The sequence below is a fragment of the Sminthopsis crassicaudata genome, chromosome 2, assembly GCF_048593235.1.
Source record: "Sminthopsis crassicaudata isolate SCR6 chromosome 2, ASM4859323v1, whole genome shotgun sequence".
In the NCBI taxonomy this organism is placed as follows: Eukaryota; Metazoa; Chordata; class Mammalia; order Dasyuromorphia; family Dasyuridae; genus Sminthopsis; species Sminthopsis crassicaudata.
This window is the reverse complement of record NC_133618.1, coordinates 578986763-578993968: the sequence shown is the minus strand read 5'-3', so window position 1 is coordinate 578993968 and position 7206 is coordinate 578986763.

Genomic DNA, 7206 nt, shown 5'->3' with positions numbered 1-7206 from the left:
GATAACTTTTTTGCAGTTATTTAATATTTTTATTTTCCTTAAATGTAAAACAATTTTTTACATTTGTTTTTAAAACTTTGAGTTCTAGATTCTCTCCCTTCCTCTCCACTCCCACCCCCCCATTAAGAAGGCACATGTGAAGTTATGCAAAACTTTCCATAAGTTATGTTGCAAAAGAAAACCTGGATCTCTGAGACCATCACCACCAGCACCTCCTCAAAGAAAAATAAAAAAGTATGCTTCAATTTGTATTCAGACACAATTTTTTCTCTGGGTATGGATAACATTTTATATCATAAGTCCTTCAGAATAGTCACGGATCACTGTATTGCTGAGAATACTGTTTTACAACATCATCACTATTACACTGTACAGAGTATATTTAGCCTTGCTTGAATTCATAGAGGTCTTTTCAGGTTTTCTGAGAGCATCCTGCTCATTATTTAATCATAATCACATACACAATTTATTCGGCCATTCCCCAATTGATGGACATCCCCTTAATTTCCATTCTTTGTCTTAAGAAAAGAGCATATATAAATATTCTCTTCCTTTTTAAAAAATTTCTTTTGGGACACATGTTTAATAGTCGTATTATTAGGACAAAGAGTATGCATGATAATATAGTCCTTTGGGCATAGTTTGTATCACTTGATCATTTATCAATTGGAGAATGGCTCTTTTTGTTTTATAAATTTGGCTCAGTTCTCTGTGAATTTGAGAAATGAGACCTTCATTAGAAAAACTTGCTCCAAGATACTTTTCACAATTGCTATTTCACTATTGCTAACTGTATTTCTTCCCTGTTTATTCTATTTTCTCTCTCTTTTCACTCTCACCCTCCTCAAAAGTGTTTTGCTTCTGATTGATTATCCCTCTAACATGCCTTCTCTTCTATCACCCTCCCCCCTTCCTCATATCCCTTCCCCCTTCTACTTTCAGGCAGATAAGATAGATTTCTATATCCATATTAAGTGTATATGTTATTTTCTCTTTGAGCCAATTCTGATGAAAGATTCACTCACTTCTCCTTTTCTCCCCCTCTTCCCATCCACTGTAAAAGCTTTTTCTTGCCATTTTATGATAGATAATTTATGTGATTCTACCTTTCTTTTTCCCATTCTTCCAATAAATTCCTCTCTCACCCCTTAATTTTATTTTTTTAGATAACATCTCTTCATCTGGCCCTCTATTTATACTCCTTCTAAGTGCCATAATAAGAAAGTTCTTATGAATTAATTACAAGAATCATTCTCCCATGTAGGAATGGAAACAGATAAATCTTATTAAGTCCCTTATGACATTACTCTCTTGATTACCTCCTTATGCTACTTCTGAGTCCTATTTTTGAAAATTAGATTTTGGGGGCAGCTAGGTGGCACAATGGATAGAGCACCAGCCCTGAATTCAGGAGGACCCGAGTTCAAATCTGGTCTCAGACACTTAATGCTTCCTAGCTGTGTGACCCTGGGCAAGTCACTTAACCCCAGCCTATTTAAAAAAAAAAAAAAATTAGGTTTTCTATTCAGGTCTGGTCTTTTCATTATGAATGCTTGAAAGTTCTCTATTTCAATGAATATCCACCTTTTCCCACTCAGCTATGCTGGGTAGGTGATTCTTGGTTGTAATCCTAGTTCCATTGCTTTCTGGAATATCATATCACAAGCCTTCCTATCCTTTAAGATAGAAGCTATGAAATCTTGTGTTATCCATTATACTTGTTTCTTTCTGGATGCTTGCAGCATTTTCTCCTTGACATGGAAGTTCCAAAATCTGGCTATAATATTTCCAGGAGTTTTCATCTTAGAATCTCTTTCAGGAGATGATGAGTGGATTCTTTCAATTTCTATTTTATCCCTTAGTTCTAGAATGTCAGGACAGTTTTCCTTGATATTTTCCCGAAAGATAATGTCTATACTCTTTCTTTTTTTCTTTTTTAACCGTACAATAGTACTTTATTACATTAATATATAGAGTAAGCATTGTATCAATAGTTATTATTTTACTGTCTTTAGCTATGCCTCATTTTTTTTTTTGCATGAGTAATTTTTTTTATAACATTATCCCTTGCATTCGTTTTTCCAAATTTTCCCCACCCTCCCTCTATTCCCTCCTCTAGATGACAGGCAATCCCATACATTTTACATGTGTTAACAGTATAACCTAGATAAAATATATGTGTGTAAATCCAATTTTCTTGTTGCACGTTAAGTATTAGATACCAAAGGTATAAGTAACCTGGGTAGATAGACAGTAGTGCTAACAGTTTACATTCAATTCCCAGTGTTCCTTTTCTGGATGTAGTTGTTTCTGTCCATCATTGATCAACTGGAAGTGAGTTGGATCTTCTTTATGTTGAAGATATCCACTTCCATCAGAATACATCTTCATACAGTATTATTGAAGTGTATACTGATCTTCTGGTTCTGCTCATTTCACTCAGTATCAGTTCATATAAGTCTCTCCAAACCTTTCTGAATTCATCCTGCTGGTCATTTCTTACAGAGCAATAATATTCCATAACTTTCATATACCATAATTTACCCAACCATTCTCCAATTGATGGACATCCATTCATCTTCCAGTTTCTAGCCACCACGAAAAGAGCTGCCATAAACATTTTGGCACATACAGGTCCCTTTCCCCTCTTTAGTATTTCTTTGGGATATAAGCCCAATAGTAGCACTGCTGGATCAAAGGGTATGCACAGTTTGATAACTTTTTGGGTGTCTATGCTCTTTTTTGATCATGATATTCAGGTATATCAACAAATTTTAAATTATCTCTCCTAGATCTATTTTCCAGATCATTTCTTTTTCCAAAGAGATATTTCATATTGTTTTTTATTTTTTCATTTTTTGGTGATGTTTTATTGTTTCTTGATTTCTCATAAAGTCATTAGCTTCTATTCTAGTTCAATTAGCTCAATTCTACTTTTCAAAGAATCATTTTCCTCAGTGAGCATTTGTAACTCCTTTCCCATTTGGCCAATTTTGCTTTTTAAGGCATTCTTCTCATTAGCTTTTTATATTTCCTTTTGCATCACTCTCATTTCTCTTTCCAATTTTTCCTCTGAATCTCTTATTTGATTTTCAAAATTCCTTTTGAGCTCTTCCATGGCCTGAGACCAATTCTTATTTTTCTTGGAGGCTTTGGATGTAGGAGCTTTAACTTTATCTTTTTCTGAGTGTGTTTTGATTTCCTTGTCACCCTAGTAACTTTCTATACTCAGAATCTTTTTCTGTTGTTTGCTCATTTCCCTAGCCTATTGCTGAGCTTTTAATTCTTTGTTAATGTAGAACTCTGTTTTCATAGTAGAGGGTATAATATCCCAAACTTCAGGTATTTGGTGCAGCTGTTTTCAAAGCTCCTTTGAGGAACCAGATCACAAGCACTCTTTTCTGCCCTGCTCCACTGTGGCTGTAAATTCTAATGTGCTAAAGCAATGGAGTCCTTCCTAGGGCCAGAAAAGAGACATCCTTTGGACTGATGCCTCTGGAAGCTGCTGCCACCACTATTCACTCCTGGTTTTCTGGTTTCCCAAGCCCTTCTCATTTGAGTTGAGACAAACCTTTCTTGCTGACCTTTCAAGTCATCTTTGATGTCTCTGGAGTAAGAAATCTGGAACAGGAAATACTGTGGCTGATTCAGAGACCCAAAGGCCCACTGTGGTGCCACAGACCTTTCCTGCTGACCTTCTAAATTGTCTTCAGCTGTATAATTGTCCCATTTTGTCTTTTTGTGTGTTCTGAAGCTCTAAAATTTGTGTAAAGTCATTTTTTAAAGGAATTTAGAGCAGTTTGGGGGAGAGCTCATGCAAGTGCTTGCCTTTACTCTGCCATCTTGGCTCCCTCTCACAAAAGATATCAATATAAATTTTAAATAATAAAATGCATAGAATAAAACAGTCCAAGGTTCAGAAGGAAATAGAGATGTAACACAGCTTAAAAGTACAGTTGAATTTATTATGTACTTTTTAAAAAATTAAGTTATATATACTAGAAAATCAAAGTTTCACATATAATGTTTTTCTATTTCAATTTCTACTTGGCAATGTTCTATTTTTTGTACACAAAATTTAAGATAAGAATTTTTAAATTGTAAAATAATTTCTCTACTTCTTCTACTTCTAAAGGTGCATTAGTTGCATTATCTTTATGTTTGCTTACTCTCATCCTGAGTACTGCAAGTATCTTATGCAATGATCCATGAAATGATGTTGTCTGCATTCAGTTATGAGGAAACCTAAATTGAAAGGCAGATGGTATGGCTACCCAGCCTATAGGTATTGTGAGCACTAAATTAGTTAACACAAGTGTAGGAATTGTGAGCCAGTGTGTTATCATGGAAGGTTCACTCAGATGCAGCTCCCTAGATAATTGGAGGGTGTGTTTCAATGCTTTGAATGAAGTACCCTGGGAGTACAGAAATGTGGAGAGAGTGAATGCTAGGGAGGAGAGCAAGGCAGAAGCAGAGATGTTCTGTTGGTGCCTAGAGCCAAAGACTGAATGTGCATGTGCTCTGGGACCCAGTGCCAATGGCCACGGGGTGACAGCAGCATTTTCAGCACTGTGAATGATGACAAAGTCCTGGCAGGTAGGATATCTGATTAGCGCAATTCTGAGAAAAGTCTCCACAAGGGAAAAGAGGTTGCCTTTATGGCATGGATAGATCCAGAGCCAAGTGGAGAGAATATCTGAATGGGGACAAAGAAGTCTTGGTCATCTTGTTGCTTTTGAATGCACATTCAAGTCAACTTCATTCAGTTTTCTGAGCAGAACCTTGGAGCAGATTCTTCCGCTGAATTAGTCATCCTTGAATATCCCATATACCCACTTTCGCTGATGTAGCTACTGAGAATGGTGAAAGGTAGCAACCAGTGTTAAAATAAAGCTCAAAAACAGAGAGAGGATGTGAGTTATTCAATTTAATAAAATGACCATAAGATTACCCAGCTGGTAAAGGATGTTTTATGTAACAGCCACTCATAAAGACATCTTCTAGGATGTTATAATCAATCAACAAGCATCTATTTTGTACCAGATAAAGTGTTAGGCTCAGGAAACAAAGACAAAAAGCTTATATTCTATCCAGGGAGAAAACGTGTGTGTGTGTGTGTGTGTGTGTGTGTGTGTGTGTGTGCATGTGTATACATACATACACACATACACACGTAGAGAGAGATTTGTAAATCTATATAAGTGTATACAAAGTATATAAGCAAATACAAATTAAATTTAAAATGGTTGTGAGAAGGGGATGCTAACAAAGGAAATTTGCTTCAATGGAGGGAGTACCTACTGAAATCACACATCCTTGAAAAAATGAAAGAATTCATTAAGTATGCCTATAGAGTTATGTACAAGATATTGTAAATATACAATATATATATACAAACAGGAAACCAAAGAATCCCAGAACTATAGGATTTACTAATTATCTGTGATAGAACATGGTGGAAAGAGGAATGTCTTTGAAATCAGAGGGGCTGGGTTCAAATCCTGATTCTATTACTTATTATCTTCATTAGGCACATTACTTCCCCTTAATATCTTCTTCTATAAAATAAAGCAGTTGCAAAAATGAGCGAGGATTCACATTTAATTCAGGTAATAATCCATACAATTTTCCTTTGCTCTCTTGTGAGCATCATCCCACAGGGACCTACACAATCCTTCATCCCTAGAATACCAGCCTGTGGACTTCCCTTGGAAAGGAAACAGACTTGGGGTTGCTAAAAAGGCAACCCCACAACATCCCTTTTTTACCTAGGATTCCATAAAGGTCTCTAGTCTTATGATGCTGTCCTAAAGAAATAAACGGAGTTGCTAGAGACATCAACTTCCATTCCCATTATACTTGCAGTATTCAGTCATTCCATAAACATTAAGTACCTACTATGTGCCAGGCGATGTGTTAAGCATTAGGCTTTTACATTGTTCAGATAACTCAAAACAGGAACAAGACGAAAAATCCTATTTTTTGCTTCTACATTTTTTGACTGGATCCCTTGCAACTCTTCCGGTTATGAGGCCCCAAGAGAAAGCTACAGTCAACCCACTTCATCTTCTCCTTGGAGAGGACTGGGTCTCAGAACTCCCCACAACCCACCAGTGTCCATGAAATCTTTCCTGGGCTGGAGGCTGGATCCTGGACCACTTGGCTTCCATCTAGGGCTGTGTTCATCGGCTCCACCACTGCTCTATGCTGCCCTCTCCTGGCCTGAGAAGCTCTGCTGCTGCCGTCTCTATGACTAAGGAGGAGAGGATGGATAATTGGTCTTTAGGGGACTCCTGACCATTTTCAGTCTCTCATTCTTTAATCTGGGCTCAGGTCTTTACGGATTTCTCCAAAAATAACAACAACCAGAACAAAAGGATTGTCACAGCAGCACAAAAGAATGTCTGCCATCTATAGCAATCTAGCCAACCACTCTTCCTACAATCCTACCTTCCTATAAAATCATTAAGTTGAGCAGAATCCACCCCCTACATAAGTACAAGAGCACTCTCTTAAATAATAATATTGCCAGCCTGGCATGGAAGCACATGCTGTAATCCCAACAGCCAGAGAGGCTGAGGCTAAGGCTAGCAGACCTCTTTTTTTTCCCTTTTTTTGTTTGTTTCTTTTCTTTTCTTTTTTTTTTTTTTAAATTAAAGCTTTTTATTATCAAAAATATGCTTGGATAATTTTTCAACATTGGCCCTTGCAAAACCTTCTGTTGCAAATTTCCCCTTCCTTCCCCCCATTACCTCCCTTAGATGGCATATAATCCAATATATGTTACACATGTTAAAAATATATGTTAAATCCAATATATGTAAATATATATATATAATTATCTTGTTACACAAGAAAAATCAGATAAAAAAGTAAAGAAAAATGAGAAGGAAAACAATATGCAAGCAAACAATAGAGTGAGGTGAGAATATTATGTTGTGATCCCCACTCAGTTCCCACAGTCTCTCTCTGGGTGCAAATGGCTCTCTCCATCAGATGATTTTCAATCATCTTATAGTTGGAAAGAGCCACGTCTATCAGAATTGAGCATCATATCATCTTGTTGTTGCTGTGTATAAAGGTCTAGTTCTAAGAGATTTCTTAAGATAGGTAGTTCTGTAATTCTATAGTGGACTAGGTATCTGCACTCACTTGAGGGGTCAATTAAGGTTAGTCCCCCTGGAAAAGGAAGGCCAACAAGTTGCC